Source organism: Equus przewalskii, chromosome 22 (assembly GCF_037783145.1).
Source record: "Equus przewalskii isolate Varuska chromosome 22, EquPr2, whole genome shotgun sequence".
NCBI lineage: Eukaryota > Metazoa > Chordata > Mammalia > Perissodactyla > Equidae > Equus > Equus przewalskii.
Genome location: NC_091852.1, coordinates 961,304 through 980,426, shown reverse-complemented (window position 1 = coordinate 980,426; position 19,123 = coordinate 961,304). Strand labels below are relative to the sequence as shown.

The following is a 19,123-nucleotide window of genomic DNA, read 5'->3' as shown; positions in this document are numbered from 1 at the left end:
AAGAGGAAATGTATGAAATAGATGAATCTGGAAGCAGCAAGCTCACCAGACAAGCATAGCAGGGTGATTAGGCATGGCGTCTGTTTGAATTTTAAAACAAAGCCAGTCATCCCTACTTTGTGATTTTCTCCAGCTACTCCAGAATAGGAACACAGAAGGAAGATGATTGGGTTCAACCAGCCTTGGGGTTTTCGAGTAGAGTATTCCTGTTATGATTACTGCATGAAAAACCTCCTCCAAACCTAGTGGCCTAAAAGGACAACAATTTTATCATGTTTCACAGCCAGGAATGCAAGCAGAGCTCAGCTGCATGATTCTTCTGCTCCTCATGGCATTGGCGGAGGTCACTCAGTGGTACTCAGCTGGCAAATAGGCTGGTCTGGAACATCCAGGACAGCTTCACTCACATGTCTGGCACCTTGGTTGGGGTGGCTGGAAGACTGGGTCTCCTGGGACTGTTGATTCAAGAATCACATGGTCATTCTTTCAAGGACATTTCGGGGTAACTGTACTCCTTCCTTGGTTGGCTGGCTTCCCCAGAGTGAGGATCCCAGAAGAACCAGAGGGCAGCTGCATGGCCATTTCTAAGCTAGCTTTGCAATTCACTCAGTGTTACTTCCACTGCATCCTTTTAGTTACAATCAAGTCAAGAGCCTGTCTAGATTCAAGGGCTGGGAGTTAGACTCCAGCTCTCCATGGCCAGTGACAGAAGAGCATGCGGAAGGGCACATGGATCAGAAAATACAATCTGCTTCACAGTGTCAACGAAAATAATCCATAACCAATCTATAAATGAAAATTTGGGTAAGTTTATTCTGAGCTGAAATCTGAGGACCATGGCCCGGGGCCTTTCTTCCCAACGGAAGAAAGGGCACCGAAGAAGTGGGGTGCACAGAGTGGTTATATACCCCCAAACAGGGTGTTTCACATATGATTGAAATGTCCCTCCCACAATAGTCACAAGATTGCCCTGTCTGCACAGCACTTGATGGACACAGCAGGTAGTGGGTTGGCTATCTTGGTGGGCGTAGCAGGAGGCAAGTCTATTGTCTCGAGCTGGGCGGTCACAGGTGAGCGCAGCAATCAGTTTCTAGCCTAAGGAAAGATGCTTAATCCTTAAGGAGATGCCAATGTTGGGAGGGGGAGGGAAGTTGCACCTTTATCTCAAGGGCCTTTGTTCTTGCATTGGAAATATCTAAAGCAGATATACAATGCACGCCCAACAGCCATGGTCAGGCCCTTTTGGAAAAACAACTTCAGGCTGAATTAGATTTATACCAAATGGCTTCCTCATATTTTCCAATATATCCTATTACTTGCCATTTTTATTTGACAACACCCACCACACCCACAGCATCCGCTTCCATTGAGCATGCATCGTATATCTGCTTTAGAGATTCCCTGTGGCAAGAGCAAAAGGCCCTTGAGATAAAGGTGCAACTTCCCTCCCCCTCCCAACATTGGCATCTCCTTAAGGATTAAGCATCTTTCCTTAGGCTAGAAAATGATTGCTCTGCTCACCTGTGACCGCCCAGCTCGAGACAATAGACTTGCCTCCTGCTACGCCCAGGAAGATAGCAGACCCACTACCTGCTGTGTCCATCAAGCGCTGTGCAGACAGGGCAATCTTGTGACTATTATGGGAGGGACATTTCAATCATGTGTGAAACACCCTCTTTGAGGGTATATAACCACCCTGTGTACCCCCACTTCTTTGGAGTGCTCTGTTCCTTTGTGGAAAGACTCTCCCGGGTTATAATCCTAAGATTTAAGCTCAGAATAAACTCACCCACATTTTCATTTATAGATTGGTTATGGATTATTTTCGTTGACAGTGTAATGGGTGGGGGTCCTTCTCAGGCCTCACTCCTGGGAGGAAGGCAGAGCTCCTGAGCTGTCCCCACCCCCTGCCCATTCTCTCCTCTTCCCTGAGAAGAGCCACCCCTCCCTTCAGATGAGGAAGGCCAGGCTGAGACTCCTCTGCTGTGGCCTCTAGGAGGGTGGGGGGGGCGGGGAGGCAGGGGCATGGCCAGCAGCTTCCAGTCAGCTGCACTGAAAACATCCAAACGCAAACCCAGCATGCATCAGCAATAAGGGATTTCAGTCCTAAGATGCTCCTTTCTTACCTGCGGAGAGCCGTTCCTTCAGTCAGTGTGATGTTGGCTGCATTTCTCATAGAATAAGCAGCCTGGCATCACTTTGCTAAGGAAGCATCCAGGCCCTCCCTGTCTTGGTTATATCACAAGTGTCCTCGCATGAACTGTCTGTTCATTCATTCATTCATTCACTCACTCATTCATTCAACAAATGCTGAATGAGCACTTACTGTGTGCCGGGCTCTGTCCTGAGCACTGGGGACCCTGCAGTGAGCAAAATGGGAAGAAAAACTTGAAAAACAGACTCAACACTCTGCCCTGGTAGAGTTGATGTTCTAATGGAGGAAGATAGAAAGTACTACAAATAAAACAATAAAATAACATAAAGCAGCCAGGAAAACAGCACGTGAGCGAGTGACAGGTGCTCCCAGGATCTGGCGTGAGGAGAGGGAGGGTGGGAAGGCTTTGCTGAGGAGGAGCCCTGAGGGCAAAGCCTGAAGGACATGCTCCGTCATGCCCAGACCATGGCTGGGGAAGCCCTTGGTCTGTCTCCTGGCTACAGCCTGAGGGCAGGAAGAAGTGTCCATCCACCCAGCACCTCTTGCCTTGTGGACCAGGTCCTGGTTGGAGTAGCAAATGCAGTGCCCTGTTGCCCATATTAAGGACTCACCATCTCAGACTTCTCTCCTGCCCCAGGTCCTGCTTCTCCCATCCGGCCCCTTTCCACCAACAAGCCCCTTCTCCTCTGGTCCGCAACGCTCTTGGCCCCTGGGCCCACGAAGGCGGCACTTGTAACTGATGTGTGAATGCAGGGTCTGTGCAAGGACAGAGGGAGAGGAAATCCTTCGTCCTCAAGGATTACAGGCACACAGAGTCCTCTGCATCTGCAGCAACCTCCTTCTGGCTGCTGGGCCTGCCTGCAGAAGCTCCCTTCCATTATGAACTTCCATTTTCTCACGTGTTTTCAGTGTTTCTCATCTCCCCTTCTTTTTGCTCCTATGACTATTCGCTTCTCCCTTCTCTCTGTCTCTCTGTCTCTCATAGACAACTGCTTGTTGTTGGCATAAGGGGGACAGGATGACCACGAATCCTGATTTCGCCTAATTGCTGACTTCCTTCCTGACATGCTGGACAAGTCACTTCAACCTCTTTCTGTTCCACCCAGCTGGAAAGCTGGAAGGATGAGCAACACTTCCCTGCAGACCAGAAATAACACCAGTGCCAAGCAGAACCCTCTTGAACTAATATATTTTACCAAAAAGGAAAACCTTAAATTGCCAAAAAGAACATGTTGTGTCAATCACTGACATGAAGGGGCTGCCTCATGCAAAGCCAGACTAATTCTTTAGGGAGAAGAAAGGTCGCCAGAAAGAAATGAGAACACGTCAGAGGAAGCAAGAACGGCTCTTAGGGGGCCAAGGCGAAACAGAGAGGGAGTGTATGCAAGAGAAAAGAGAGAGAAGCACAGAGTCATGGAAGCGAAAAAAAGGAAAGATGAAAGACATTGAACAAACATAAGGAAATGGAAGTTAATACCAGAAGGGAGCTGAAGAAGAAAGCTACAAGAAACTGGGGGAGTAAGTGCGCAAGAGTTTTTCCTTCAGCAATCGAAGTGTGTCCCAAGCAAAGCAAACCGGGCTCCTGCTGGCTGCTACTCTGTAGTTCACAGAAGGGAGTTTCCTAGTTGGGCTAATTTATTTAGTAGTTCAACTCAATCCCAAAGAAATATGTTCAGGTAAATAATGTAAGACTCAGAACAGTAGATGGAGCATGTTTCAGTCACGTCCTTTAGCGTGTATGTAGACACACACATTCACACCCGTGTGTACGCATGTTTGTGTGTGTGCAGGTCATTTCTGGTAGGAGAAACGCAGCTGATAACAGAGGTTGGTTGGGGGACAGGGGTGGGAGGTTAACTTGCTGCTCAGTGAATACACTTAAATATTGTCTGTGCTTTCTTAAGTGCTATGCACATTACCTATTAAAATAGAGATAAAGGAAAAACATGGAAAAAATATTTTAAGCCCCTGAAAAAACTCATGGATGCTTTCTGACCTTCATACAAGGATAAACATTTGGGGGGGGGGGTGGAATCTACAAAGTAAATCTCATTCAAAACACTCTGTCCCCCATATTACCTCCAAATGGCAACAGAATGAGCCACAAGATGAGCCGGCGTGACACCACAAATGGATCAGTCGCAGCTTCTTGCCTTTGATCCTCTTGGGGGCAAATCTCGGCTTGTATACGTGTTATATAAAATAAAGTGATCTGCTCAAATGCAACTTTACTCAGGGTCTGGGCATGTCATATGGAATAATAAATCATTCACTGTCTACAAAAGTATCTTTGGAACAGAGTACCACTGTGCCTGTTTTTTTTCAAAGTATATAATGGCAGTTTCTTCATATCTCAAGCATCATAAAAGTTAAAATGCCCCAAACCCTGCATTTCTATAAGCATTTAAGTGGACTGTGATCCAGACAGAGGCCAGGGACTCCTTGTCCATCCCTACATTTCTATTTCCTGCTAAAGGCCTCAGGTCTACTTCTCAAAATTAGCATTTTCTTTCCATTCCCCACTAAACATGGCTTTGCATGTTCAATAGTGAATGACGAATTATAAAGTGGTGAGACTTCCTCCTTAGTAGGTTGATTCAAGCTAAGGGAGAAAATAAATAAGACCTTTGCCTCTGCACTAACCTGCAGTAGCTGGTTATACATGCCTTTGGTAGACAAACCCAGGACACAAAAAGGCAGGCAAAGCATTGACTGGAGAAGACAAACCATTACAATGAGGAAAATCACTAAATGCAAAACTCAGTGTCAATAAACAACATGAAGACAGACTTTAAATACACGGTGTGAGAACGCTCATGGAGGACTGGTGCTTGCTTTGGGTTTCTCCCGCACCATTACTATTTTTGGTAAGCAGTGATTCACACCATTTTCTGGAAGATTTTTACTTGGCTGCGTTGTCTCACAGATGGCCCCAGGATGTTCCTGCCAGAGTGCCCCTGGGAGCACAGGCACCCTCAGTTGCCCAGTGCCCCCTCTGTGGGGTGCCCCAAAGGACATTCGTGGGAATCTTGCTGCTCTTTCTCTGGAGGACCTTGGCCACTTTCCACCCTTGATTCCTTTTCTTCAAACACATGTGAAGACACCAGCGTTGCTGAACTTAAGCAATGGTAATTTACCCCAAATCCCAAGCAAGGAAGCCTGCGCAGCCAGCAGGAACCTTGGACATAAAATGATCCCTTAGCAGCATCTAAACTGGAAATGCCAGGCCTGGAGGAGAGCCTTCCCATGCCAGAGAGGGGTTCAGAAAAGAAAAGCAATCCATACAAGAGTTTTCCCCCAGACGATAGTATCAGCAATTACACGTGGACCCCATCCCCCCACCCACCTGCCCTTGGTCCCCTGTCGCTCTCTGAATTTAGGCCACCTCCTCAGTTCAGGCCCTTTTTAAATTCTCACCTGGCTTGTTGTGTCACCTTTCTACCTGGCCCACTTGCTTTGAGCGCTTCTGCATTCTACATGCCCTGCTAACGCCTTATAGGACAGCTTCAGCCAGTCCACACCCAATGCGCAGGGGATGCCAAATCCTTTCCATACATCGTTCTTGCCAAACCTCTTGCCTGGCATGAGGCCTCCAATCACCCCTCCAGATTCACCTCTACATCTGCCTTAAGCTACAAACTTTTGAGCTGATACCTAAGTGACCAAAAAGAGTTGGTCAAGTGGAGAGTTAGCAAGCACATTCCAGGCAGTGGGGGAAAGCATGCACAGAGTCCTGAGGCTAGACGGAGTCTAGGCAGGGTCAAAGAACTGACAGAGGCCAGGGCTGTGGGCAGGTAGCAAAGGGCAGCACCGAATCTGGGCTGGAATGAGGGTCAAGGACTAGCCCGCGCACGCAGCAGACAAGAATCTGGCTCTCTAGTCATCGAAGGCTCTTAGCCTTGTCTTGAGATGGCCTCGCTTATGTTGGGAGATCCCAATGGCTGTGCATGGAGAATGGGTCAGGGCAGGGTGGAGATGAGACAAGAGCAGAAGTGGGGCTGTTGTCACAGTCGGGGTGAAGGGACGAGGCTCGCATAAGCCTGGCAACCGGGACAGTAGAAAAAGGGAACAGACTCGAGGTATATCTTGGGGGCAGATTGGAAAGGATTGTGGGTGGAGCAGATCTGTGAAGGGAGGGTGGACGGGAGAGAGAGAAGGAGGAAACCAAGACTGACTCCCTGGTTTCCGCCTCGAGCAGAGGAGACGGTGGCAACTTTCACTGAGACTGTGAAAATGGGTAGAGAAACAAGCACCAAGATAAAAATCATGAGTTTGGTTTGGGATGTAGGAAGTTTGAGATGCCTGTGAGACATCCAAATGGAGACATCCAGAAAGCAGTCGGGCGTACAAGAGTGGAGCTGTAGCTCTGGCGAAAAGTCTGGGCTGGAGACAGACATCTGAAGTTGTTGGTGTGGGGATGGTCTTTCAGGGCATGACAATGAGCAGGAGCAGCTTGGGGTGGCTCCGACACTCGGACATTAGCCAGATGCCTGGCCTGCCACTGAGCTGGCTGCTCGACTGCTCTGCGTGCCCATGTCTCCACGAGCCGAACATCCTCACAGAAATCCCCTCTCTCTTTCCAAGTATTGAGAAATTTTATAAGCTATCTTTTCCAACATGCTCGAAGCTTCTTAAGGGGATGTGAAAAAAGATTGATTTTGAAATCTAAAGTACAAGAAAAGCCTAGTGATAATGGGAAGGGTTCCATCTTACAAACCCAAAATGGTTTGCAGTTGCTGGTGCGATTTCCAGGCCCCTCTGCCCACACAGGAGCTGCTACGGTGGCCAGTCAGGAGAGGAGCAGCCAGATCCTGCCGGGGAAAAACTGATCATCTATCTAACAGCATCTGATAGCAGCACCCGGACTTCCTGCCCCTGCTTTGAAAAATCTCTCCACTCCCCCCAGCTCTCAGAAGAGATTCTGCATTACAATCCTGAGCTGAAGGGAGAAAGCGGCATTGGCTGAAAGGATGTGCTGACAGCCAGCAGAGAGAGATGGATGTGCCGAGCGGGGCTGCCCACGGCATGTGTTCGCCATCTGTCAGGCGGAGGGAGCCCTGCCAGCCCTACATGGTTATTTAGTATTAAAAGAATATTCTTGAGTTTGACTGAACTGACACCCTGGGTAGCCTTGGCCAAGACAGTTGGGCTCTGGGGTCCAGATGGGATGGAGGGGCCTCTGGTCTTCTGGGGGAGATGCCTCCAGAGGGCTGGGCCACCCAGGCTTTGCAGGCAGGCTTTCCAGGGCCCAGGAGGAAAGTGTGGCTTGGCCCGGGCTGGGCAGGCCTAGGCCTGAGCTGGAACTTTCATGTGTGGCTCGGCTTCAAAGGCAAGGGTGGAACTGAAGGAAAATGTTCTCCACACATTACCCCTGCTCTGTGTGATCCTTTGGGGAACAGTAATGCCAGGCTTACAGGGTGCCTCCTGCAAGGGAATGGAATAATCAGCTTTAGGCTTTTCCTGAAAGCTTGTATACACAGGCAAGCCTTGTCCATTAATTTCAAGACAGAGTGGACAGAAAGCCCCTTTCCAGTGGGCTGCCTCCGTGGACTATCCTGACTGCCCCTACAGTTCCCTCCTCCGCCAGGAGAATTAGGTCTTCCTTCCCACAGAACTCAGCAATGGCCAAGTGACCCACTTTGATCAATGAAATGCAGGCAGCAGTGAAATGTGCCAGCTCCAGGTGGAGCATTCAAAGCCAGCATGTGGTTGGCCATATCTCTTTTCCCTCTGTCACACCAGCCAGTTCCAGATAGAGACACTCCACAGGCAAGGATCTCAGAGCACAGTTCACGTGGAGCAGAACAGGGGCTGGCCTGTGATACAGCTATGAGGTGAGAAGTAAGCCTTTCCTTCTGAGCCACTGAGACTTGGGGGTTGATTGTTTTTGCAGCAAAACCTGGCTTGTCCTGACTGACGAGCTCTCCAGCCCACTCCACCACCATGCCCTTCACACACCCTGCAAGAGGCCAGAAGTTTCAATTGGCAGTTGGAAAAATTTCTTTGCAGCAACAAAATTTAGAGGGAAAACTGGAGGAGGAGATTTAATTAAGGCCTATCACACATTAGATTTTCACAACTAATAAAAACACCAGGCCTGGAACCATAAGAAGGTTGCTTAAGAGGCATTGGGTTGGTGACAGAAATAAATAAAAGCTGGAGACCCAGAAAAAAAAGTCTCAAACCTCCCCACCACTGAGGCTGTGGGGCAAGGGTTTAAGAGATGGAAATTTAGGGCAAGGTGAGAGGGGTGGGCAGAACGTGCTTGCCGGTTATTTAAATCTCTCTCTGCTCTACACACACGGGCTCTTTTTTATCATCAAACTATAGCTCTAACACTTTCATCTTGGTGTTCGAGCTAATCTGTTTGGAGATGGATTGGTAAAAGTCAAAGTTTAACAGTATTGTCTATTTTGGTTAATTCTACTCTTTTGAATTCTATTCCTTTGACTCAATTTCAAGCTTATCGTTGAGTCCTTCAACTGAAAAAGCCCCCACACACCCCAGAGCCCTGGCTGAGAACTGAGACGTCCTGCCCAGGACGGTTCCCATTTGGTTACCCGGTCATTTGGGGTTTGGCTGCGAAGAGCAGAAAGTCTTTCTCGTGAGCCGTTTCCCTGAGATGCCCAAGTTGGCTCTCAGAACTGAACTTCACATTTTCTATTGTGTTGTCTGTTCCTGAGAGTGGGCTTACCCCATCTGAAAGAGGCTCTGAGAAACCTGCATCTAATTTAGCATTCAGCTAACAACTCGGCACTCCTAGCAGGTTGAAGTCATATGAATTAGGGGCACATGTGCTATTTACACGAACACACACGGCGACGTGCGTTGAATGGCAACACTCCTTCTCCCATAAGGACAGGGCTCTTCCCACGCATTTCAGACTCCAGCCCAGGATACCTGGGTTGTCTCTCCCAACTCTGATGACAGCATTCTGTGGCAGAAGCAAGGATGGCCCCTGTGAATGGCAAGTGGCTCTGGAAGGAGGAAACGTTTGCCTTGCCACAAAACTATTGTCTGGCAGCACAACATTTTATTTTTGCTTTCTTTTTTTCTCTCTTTCTCTTTCCTCCTTCCCAGTATCAGCATCTGAGACCATTTTGTGCCCTCCCACTCCCATCCTTACCCTAGACACACACCCCCACATGCTCTCCTGCCCCTCAACTTGGAACTGTCCCTTGGTCTTATCATTTTTTCCCATGAATAAGCCTCAATTTCACAGCAGAAAAAAAAAAAAAAGCACTGGTTTCAAAATCTAATGCTGTGTTTGAAATTACTTATTAGCAACATAAAAAGGAGCATATTGTGAAGAGAAAGTGTTCCCTACTGCCACACTTTGACGTACCTTAGACGAAAGCACAGATACACGAAGGGCTGGAGACTGAAGTGCCTTCTGAAATGCGCAGGGCTGCCCTGCGACAGCCTGCAGACAGGCTTGGCAAAGTGAGAGCTGCCCCTAGGCTCGCTGGGTCTCACACTGAGATGCGGCAGCAGGGGGCCGACTGTGTAGTCCTTAGTGAAAGGGTCTTCCCTCTGCACCCTGGGAGTTGAAGCCCTCACGGCCCCACCCTCCCTCGGGGCTCCCTGTTGCTGTGCTGAGGGACAGAACTGTGCTGGGCGGGCAGAAGGCGCCCTGTGATGGGACGTGGTTTTGAGTCCCCTGGATTAAGTGCGACCTGTGGGCTGTGTTTTGAGGAAGTGCTGGGGGAGCTTCCCCTAAAATCGGCTAGACCCTCCAGCCTGACATTTCATCATGGGGAAGGGTCAATCCTTTGGGGATTCTGGTTTTTATTATGCACTTAGACCCTGGAATAGGAAAATTTGTGATGAGCCAAAGGTCAAATCAAAGACCGCCCTCCCCAGCCCCACCCCAGGACAAAGCCCATACGCAGCAATAGAGTCCCATGGTTAGAGCAGAGGATCTTGGAAACACAAGGCCTGGCTGTGTGATCTCGGGCAAGTTACTTAGCGTTTCCTTCTCTTTTCTGTAAAATGGGCACAGGAGAACCCACTCTTGGCCTGGCGTGACAGAGAAGCAACATAAGGGATGTCACATGCTCCTCCCCAGTGCCTGGCCCCTAGAAAGGGTGCGGTGAGCTCTTTGTACTCTTAGATGTGAAGCCTTTAGTGGGAAGACGTACATAAGCCAGGGGAGGGAGCATCCACACTTCCTTCTCCTTTGGCTGGTGTGGTCAGATGGGGCCAGGCAGACCGGCAGCCAGGAGGGGCCCTCACCCTCAGACGGCCTCAGATACTGTCTTTATTCCCAGGGTTAGGAAATCGCACAATAAAATGTCTGAGTGAGTGTTTTCTCATTCATTGTGCTGGGTACTTAGTGGGTGCTCTCAATTCAGAGCAGCACCGTCCCGTAGAACTCGCTGCAGGGATGAAAATACTCTCCATCGGTGCCGTCCAATACAGTGGTCACAGAGCCCCTGGAATGTTGCTAGTGTGGCAGAGAAACTGAGATCTTGGTTTCATTTAACTTTAACGCAGCAGCCTTGGCAGCTAACGGCTACCACGTTAGCGCAGCTCTAGGGATTTGTCCACAGTCTGATAAAAGGTCTTTTCATTTTCTATTTCTTTTTTTCTGGTTCCATTTTTGGCTTCATTTTTGGACACCTTTGATTGATCCTCTCATGGTTTGTTGTTTTGCTTTTTTTTTAAAGATTGGCACCTCAGCTAACAACTGTTGCCAATCTTCTTTTTTTTTTCTTTCTGCTTTTTCTCCCCAAATCCCCCCAGTACATAGTTGTATATTTTAGTTGTGGGTCCTTCTAGTTGTGGCATGTGGGACACCTCCTCAACGTGGTCTGATGAGCAGTGCCATGTCCGCGCCCAGGATCCAAACCATCAAAACCCCGGGCTGCCAAAACGGAGCAGGCGAACAACCACTCCTCCGCGGGGCTGGCCCCTCTACTGTTTTTCATATTTAATGGTTTGTGGGTTTTTTTACCTCTGCCTTTTTGTTCCTCTTTTTGAGATATTTATTTTCTATTTCAGTTTTTCTATTGATATTTTGCTTTTGTTTAAATTTCAGAAGCTCTTCTTATTTTCTGATTTTTTTTTTCTGATGGTTTATTCTTAAAGGGTCCTATACTTGATGTATGGATGCATTGTGCTGCTTTATTTCTTAGAGTTTTTGTGGGGTTTTTACACATTTCTTGTGTTCTGTGCATTTTCTCTCTTTCCTCTAGGTTTTTTTATTCTGACTATGTCGTGCTAGCGATGTTTCTTAAATGTCTGATGGTCCAGGCTATTTGCTTATATTTAAGACTTAGGTACTAAATTCTGACTGAAAGCTTTGCGGGGAGCCAGAGCTTCTGAGCTTGTGGGGTTCCCTTTGAGCCATCAGGTAACAAACCCACCTTTTTGATGGAGGCCCCTCATGTCAGCATCAGGAGGTCTGTTCTCTGGGGCCATTTGGTTTCTTAAGAGAAGGCTCCTTCAAGTCTCTTGCCTATGATGGGCAAGGGCAGGGCCAGTGGGGTGTCTGCCTTCTAATGCCCTGAGGGCAGAGAGGGTGCATGAAAATAGCAGGAGCTCCTGCCACTCAGTGTGAAGACTTTCACCACGTCCTCCCCTTTTCAACACTACATCTGACCCTTCTCTTCTCTGCTGCGCCTCGCCTCGTAGCCCTGAGCCCAGAGCTGGTCTGGCTCAGTGTCTCACAAGAGAACCCTCCAGCCTCCTCGGGGGAGGGTTGTTAGTTGCTGGGTGAATGAGCAACTTCATCCAGACCTTTATCAACCCTTGGCTTTTGGCTCCACCTTCCATGGCACCTGGTGCCTTTGAGACCTGACGGGTTCTGGGCCACAAGTAAGCTCTCTTCTCCCCTGTCTTCCCTCTGCTAACACTTAGGATGGGCATCTGGGGCCCTGCTCTGTCCATTATTACTTCTCCAGCGGCTCTCTGTCTCTCCTAGAATTCCTGAAGTCTCTCTTCTATTGATATGCTGGCCCTTGTGGGTTGTAACCTTGTATTTCCTTTCCCGTCATCTTAGAGAGTGTTTTAGGAGAGACAAACATGTGTGGCCAATCCACTACGTCTAAGAAGTAGCCTTGTTTGTTTTCTGAATCAGATTCAAGTTCTCTACACAGCTTTTATCCATCAACTGACTCCACTTACATACCCACTCTCATCTCCCGCTATTTATTCATACAGACCTTTAACTCTAAGCAAATGCCGCACTCATTCCCAGCTTCATTCTTTTGTTCACATTGCTTTCTTCACTTCGCATCACCTCCATATTTATTTTGAAATAATTTGACCTCAAATATCACTGCCTCCATTAAGTATTCAATGACGGGTTCAGCTCATAACAACACTTTTGTTCTCAAATTCTTTTAACATCTATAGCCTGTACCATATTCTAACCCTCTTTATTTACTTCTTCATGCATTCATTCCTTTACTTATTAGTTGGGAACTTATTTCTAAAAGTCTTTTAAGCAGTTTATTAGGGAACATAAAATACTATACTATAACACACATTAGAATGTGGGGGGAAAAGGGAAAAGCAGGAGTAGAAATGGAAAATGGAACCAATATAAGAGCTTGTCTATCGTAGGTCAAGTTCTGCACTCCCAGTGGGTGCACCTTAAAATCAGCTTCGAGTTTTCTAGCAGCCAACACGAACAGGGAAGCTTGACCATTTATTCAAATATGAATGTCCAACACGAACAGAATCCACCTTGGGAAAGTCAGGTTATCCAGCCTGTGCCGACTGCTCAGGAGAATGTTGACTGCTCATACGTTGACCTTCGTGAAGGAGATCCCAGGTCATGCAGTGAACAGCATCCACAACTACACATCTCAGAACACCGGGAGACAGACCCCCTGGGACTGCTGTGAAGGGATCACTGAGCTTTCACAGCTAACAAGGTGGAAGAAAACTACTGCATTCTTCCTCAAAGAATGCTGGATATCCTTGCTAGAAACAAGACACGAGACCACTGGGCTAACCCAGGATGGCATTTTCACTGGAACACCAGCAGTCTCTCTTGGGCAAGGCTTAAGACTTGACTTACAGGCCCGCATGATTGCTTTTCAAATGGATTCCTGGTTTTCTCTGAATTTTACTTTTCTTCCTTGTAAAATAGAGATATACTTACCCTGCGACACTACTAAGGACTAATCTGAGAATCAACTGAGTTAATATCCAAATGCTATGAAAATTTTAAGATGTTTTACAAATGCAATGTATTATTATCTTCTTATTGTATATGATTTTTCCTGAAGTCTAAGTTAACTTTGTGAGAAGCTGTACCATCAAACCTCACATGGTTGGAAGATGCCATACACATGACACACCACAAGGCCTCACAGTGTGTCGGGCTGACCTGTGTGCTGAAATACAAAACCGTCTTCCACTCAGCTCTGACTGTCCTGAGCTCAGAACAGACAGCCTAACCCAGCAGACGCTCAGTCCAGGCAGAAATACAGTCAGCCAGGCGGGCAGCAGTGGAGGGTGGAGGGTGGAAGGCTCCAGAGCCCTTCTGCACACTCCCTCTCATCAGATGCCTGCGACAACCCAGGGAGGTAAGCGCTATCACTCTCAGCATACATAGAAGTTAAATGAATTGTTTAAAAGTCACTCGGTAAGCGGCAGAGCACTTCTGAGTCCTAAATTTTGTTCAGCATGCACCACAGTCTAAAGGATTTGTCTAACCAGGGACTATGGTGAGAAGTTCACGGACAGGGGAATCCTGGCTGCTCCATTATCTGTAACAGACACACCCATTCACACACACACACACATACACACACACACACAAACTATAAAAGACCCATCCCAGTCCAGTGGCTCTAGGAGTAATTGTCACAGGCACAAAACAGCAACAATAAAATGAAATCCTCCTTTCTGGGGCCGGGCTGGGTGAGTTCTTTAAACCTGGTTTAAAGCTAGACTGAGGGAAAGACGCTTTATGGACCTTTGTTTAAAACCCTGGGGTAGAAAATCCTCTGTTTAGAATCTGTTTCATGCCCCAGGAAAAGAGCATTCTCCTTCCTGAGCTCTGTGTGGAAGGCCTGGAGGAGGAGACCGTCTGCTTTCAAAAGAGCCGCCTGAAACATCTCGGGTCGAGGCAGCAGGAAAGGAGAGCCGTTTTCCCACAACTACCCGTACGCGAATACCAACAGCTCATTGGTTGCCCCAAACTGCTGAGCATTTAGCAGTCACTCAGCTTGTGGGTCACATGAGAGGGAGCAAGACTTGCAAGGTAGAAGGGCAAAATGCCCCTGGGGCCACAAAATTTAGCTGCAGAGCCAACACCCACATGAATGACAGTGTGCAAGAGCCAGGGGCGGGTGGGGGTAAGGTGACCTCCGTGGAGGTCTCAACACGGAGCTGCTGAGACTTCTGGTGCTGTGGCTGGCGAGGATGTAAACCAATCCTCCCACTGAAAACAACCAAAAATGCTGGTCTTTTTTTCTTTTTTCCTTTTTTTTTTTTTTTTAACCTTTTAAAAGCATCAAGGAATTGATCATTATCAGGCCAGATCTAAATGAAACCAGAAACCCAAAGAGATTGCAGTAATTTGAAGCTCTTTTGCCCTGGGGGTGTTTGCTGAACTTGGCACATCTGAGCTCCAATTTTTACAGCCTGGGGACGAAGATGACACCTAGGGACCACCCAGGCTGGGAAATAGAAGTGTGGCCCAGGAGGCTGCGTCACCCTCCCCGAGGGAACCGCAAAGAGAAGGTGCCGGTGGCGAGCAGAGCAGGGGACGGAAGCCCTCCCTGAAGAGCTGCACTATGGGCCTGCCCTCACCTGCGCTGCCAGCCAAACAGACAAAACCTCAAGCTGCGAATTCAGTTAAAAGTGTCCGGATGGACAGTGGCCTCAGGTGGCAAAGGAAAGTACAGATGCTCCCTGAAGACACTCCCTCATTCCAAGCCTCAAAAAATGCCCACAAATTTCTAAGATCCCCCAGTGGCACTGTGAGAAATCACCGAGCACACCAGGAAAAAGGCACCGGGCAGGAGAAGCAGCAGAAACCGAGCCTAGGGGCCGGCTTTAGTTGACAGTCAGTGGGGCCTAGTGTGGAAGAGCCACCGTGGCCTGCTTCTGGCTGAACCTGACCACGCCAAGACGTGGGACACGTTACCAACAGAGGGCAGAGCCCTCCAGCAGGGGACTATCCCCACCGCGCAGGTTCACACTGGCCCTCTGCCGCTCCCTTAAGGAATCGGCCCACCTCCCTTCACTAAGGAACCCATCAGGCCTGCTCCTAGTGCCCCCAGACCTGGAGGGCTCCCCTAATTCATGATACCCTCAAAATTGATCTGGCCAAAGCTCATTCCAAGGAAACTAATGAGTTTTCTGCTAATCTGACCAGTTTGGCTAATAGTGATCAAAACCATTTTTTTTTTTTTTAAAGATTTTTATTTTTTCCTTTTTTTCCCCAAAGCCCCCGGTACATAGTTGTATATTCTTCGTTGTGGGTCCTTCTAGTTGTGGCATGTGGGACGCTGCCTCAGCGTGGTTTGATGAGCTGTGCCATGTCCGCGCCCAGGTTCGAACCAACGAAACACTGGGCTGCCTGCAGCGGAGCGCGTGAACTTAACCACTCGGCCACGGGGCCAGCCCCGATCAAAACCATTTTTATCTGCGTCAAGATCTTCACGGTCTTTTCTGAACATCCGTTTCCATTCAGTAACACTGTCCACAGCCCCAGGAGGTCCGGGTCACGGTCCCTCTATCTTCCTGATTCCCACGACTTTCACCAGGCCTCAGGTCAGCCACCACAGCCCACACCCACGACCCCCAGCCCCAAGTGGGCGCCCTGGCCTCCCTCCTCCAGCTCAGCGCCCTTCCACCTCCCCACTGCCACTGGACGAACTGTGTACTCCGTGTGGGCTGGGGCTTCGTGACCTTGCCCCTTCACTTTTCTATTGCACTCATTTCTCTGCCTAGCCTGAGTTCCTGACCAGTCACCGTAACACTGCCCCAGTACCTATGCTAGGTTTGGTAGCCTCTGAGGGGAGAGCTTAATGCCAAGCAGCAGAAGTGGTGCAAAATCTGAGGCAGGAGCATTGTAGGTAGAACGGTAAGCACGTACAAAGGCCCTGAGGTGGAGACAAGCTTAGCAGGTCCCAGAAACATAAAGGAGGCCAGCGCCCTGGATAGGAGTGAAGAGGGAGGTGTGGCAGGAGGACAAGATGCAAGGCTAAATAAACGTGTGTGTGAAGACAGAGCTTGGGGCCTGGCACTAGCATATGCTCAGCAAAACTGTATTTCCTTTCCTTCTCTCCTCAAACATATCCAAACCCTCCCAAGCTTCTTGCATTAAAGTACAGTCATATGTGGTCAGATCGCACAAGGGCAAAAGACCAGGACAAAGCGCTGGGCTTCACCCTGATCCCGTGGAAGGCTGGCGGAGGGTTTCAAGCAAGGGAATGGCTAGTCTGAATCATATTTTTAAAAGACCATTTTGGCAACTGTGTGGAGTAGGGACTGTCAGGGAGTGAGACCCGTTAGGAGGCTCCTGCTGCAGGAAGGTGGGGGTGAAAGTGGCTCCGGCGAGGACAGCAGCCTCGTAGCAGTCGAACTAGAGAGAAATGAATGGACGGGGATATGCTCTGAATGTCAAGCTCACCGGACTTGCTGATGAACCATGTCAGTCTCCGTGTCCCACCCACATCCCCGACTGGCTCCTCACGGCCAGCGTCTGTGTCTCTGGCTTGAGGCTTTCCCCCCAAAACCTCAGGAGTCCGTCTGCCATGTGCCTCCAGCAGGTGGGAAGGCCTGGGGAAGTGAACACACCCCTGCCACCCCCAGTGATAGCCCTGAGTCAGTTCCCCTCAAGTTTGGTGTGTCAATCCCCCAGCTTCCTTGCACCTTGGGTTGGCTAATTCTGACCTGTGAGTGTCCCTGAACTTCCCCATGGGGGTGTGCTAGCTTCCTCCACTGTGCCAGCTGGCTCAGTGCTCACCTGTTATTGGCCACCTTCCCTCTTTCCTCTCAGGTCCCCCCAGGGGGACAGGCAAGAAGCACCGAGCTGCCTGGTGGCATTCATGGGCATGAGCTCGGACCAATGCCCTTCTGTAGTCCTCAAGTGATGAGGACCCAGGTCATCTGAGTGGCTGCCTTCATTCTCCCCTTTTCCACCTGCAGGGAGGCCCAAGGGTGCTGAATTCTGGAGGAGCAAAAAGGCTTCACCTACTTAAAACCTCTCCCTCCTCCCTGTGCCAGACCTAGGAATTCAATTAGAATTGCACCTCTGTTTCAGGCAGTCTCCATGACACCCCAAAGGAAAAGGTGGGCCAGGGGATGACATGAGCATTCCAGCCGCAGGAATACAGCTGGGTTTCCAGCTGGGTTCGAGGATTGGACAGCAAAGGGAACAGTGAAGCCAGTGAAGGTGAGGAGAGTCCGTGCTCACCGGGAGAACCGCGGTGCTCCCTCAGGGGGCTCTGAGTCTGTCCTTCCCCTCGCCTGGACGATGCTCTCAAATTATCTAAAATGTGCAATGGGTCTGAGAAATAGGATAGTCACAGGACACTTACTGATTATGAAGGGGAAAACGATAACTTCACAGTGGAGAAACCTGGCAGACCCCACTGACTCAAGGGGTAAAAGTAACCTCTCCAGTAATGGAACAAATGGACAGTGTGGGCCTCCTGACAGGTTGCCCTGGGGAGAGCCCCATCTAACAGTGACAGGATACCAGACAAGCCCGAAGTCAGGGACTTCCTACAGTAATGGGCCTGTACTCTTCAGAAATGTCTAGGTCGTAAAAGACGATGGCTGACTAAGGAACGTTCCAGGTTAAAGGAGACCAGAGATGAGCCCACACTAACCCAAGGTGGGGTCCGGAACAGCACGTTAGTGAGGCAATGGGAAAATGTGAATAAGGTGTGTCCATAGTAACAGCACCGTGTTGGGGTCATCTCCCAAGCTGGTCCCTTAGGCTGTGGCTGTGCCTTTCGGACACACAGACGGAAGCACCGAGAGCTGAGGGCCGTCACTCTGCACTCACTCTCAGACGCTTTTACTTAGGGGGTCTGGGTGAAGGGAAATTTTTGCATAATTTTTATATTTTTTATAAGCCCCAAATTATTTCAAAATAGTAAGTTAGAAAAATAAAATGTGTATGAACTCTATAACCAAAAAAATACTTTTCAGAAAGAGAAGTGTCCATCTTCATAGCCTGTGCTATGAGCCCATGGGATAATTCTTGCAGTCGGCAGAGTTCCCAACAGCCAGGGAAGAATGGGACAGGAGCCCTGCAGAGCACTGGACACGCACAGCCCGGCCTCAAGGAGCTCCCCCGAGAGAGGGGTGCTCACGGGCCTGCAGGTCATCTTTGATGCCTGCCGGCCCGCCCATGGCCCCCCAGCCCGCTGAGAGGAGGCCAGCCCTTCCAGAGCTCGTGGACAGAAGCCAGAGCAGAGCACGTTCTTTTTAAGTCGAAGCTGCAGCCGGTGCTCCCCCCGGCTATGAGCAGCCCCTCGGTGGGGTGCCCACCAGAGCAAGGGCACTGCAGGCGCCCCTGCCCAGGGAGGCCAGGAGTCTCCTTCAGCCGAAAGGAGAAGGAGACAGCCAAAGTCTCCGTCAGATTTGGCATTCTGTTTGGACCAGGTCAGGAAACGGAACAAAATCCCAACATCACTCTTACTGAAAAGATAAGCTATAAAAACCAGCCAGTGGCCTGACCCTGTCTATCCCAAGCCCGGTGCAGAGTGGACCTGGGAAAACACGTCGTTCGCTAGCCTTTGAGCAGCGCCCCGCTGGCCAGAGTGGACGCTGCAGCCCTTCAACGACCACTGCCTGCTGCTGCTGCTTCTTGTAGGGCCAAGAACCGAGTCCGTGGGACCAAATTCTCCATAACCACCACCGGTGTGTTTCCTGGCCAGGCTGACCACACTGGCCAGTTGTCCCAGGAAAGCGTTACTTTGAAACACTGTCCAGTCAAGTCTGTGCCTGGTGCCCTTTAAGCAGAGTCTGGAGCTGGGCGTCTCCGGG

General features: G+C 49.4%; 1 long non-coding RNA gene across 2 annotated transcripts; it reads right to left on the bottom strand.

Moving 5' to 3' along the window:
- Nucleotides 1-245: 245 nt before the first annotated feature.
- On the bottom strand, nucleotides 246-9,696 carry LOC103556461 (uncharacterized). 2 transcript variants are annotated; one of them, XR_011531536.1, is made up of 4 exons: nucleotides 9,501-9,696; nucleotides 2,767-2,911; nucleotides 2,327-2,360; nucleotides 246-455 (listed from the first exon to the last, which is right to left on the bottom strand). It is a non-coding gene; the product is annotated as an uncharacterized lncRNA (long non-coding RNA). The 2 variants fall into 2 exon arrangements; XR_546211.2 differs by lacking the exon at nucleotides 9,501-9,696 and having other exon boundaries at nucleotides 317-455; nucleotides 2,767-3,126.
- Between the last annotated feature and the right edge of the window lie 9,427 nt (nucleotides 9,697-19,123).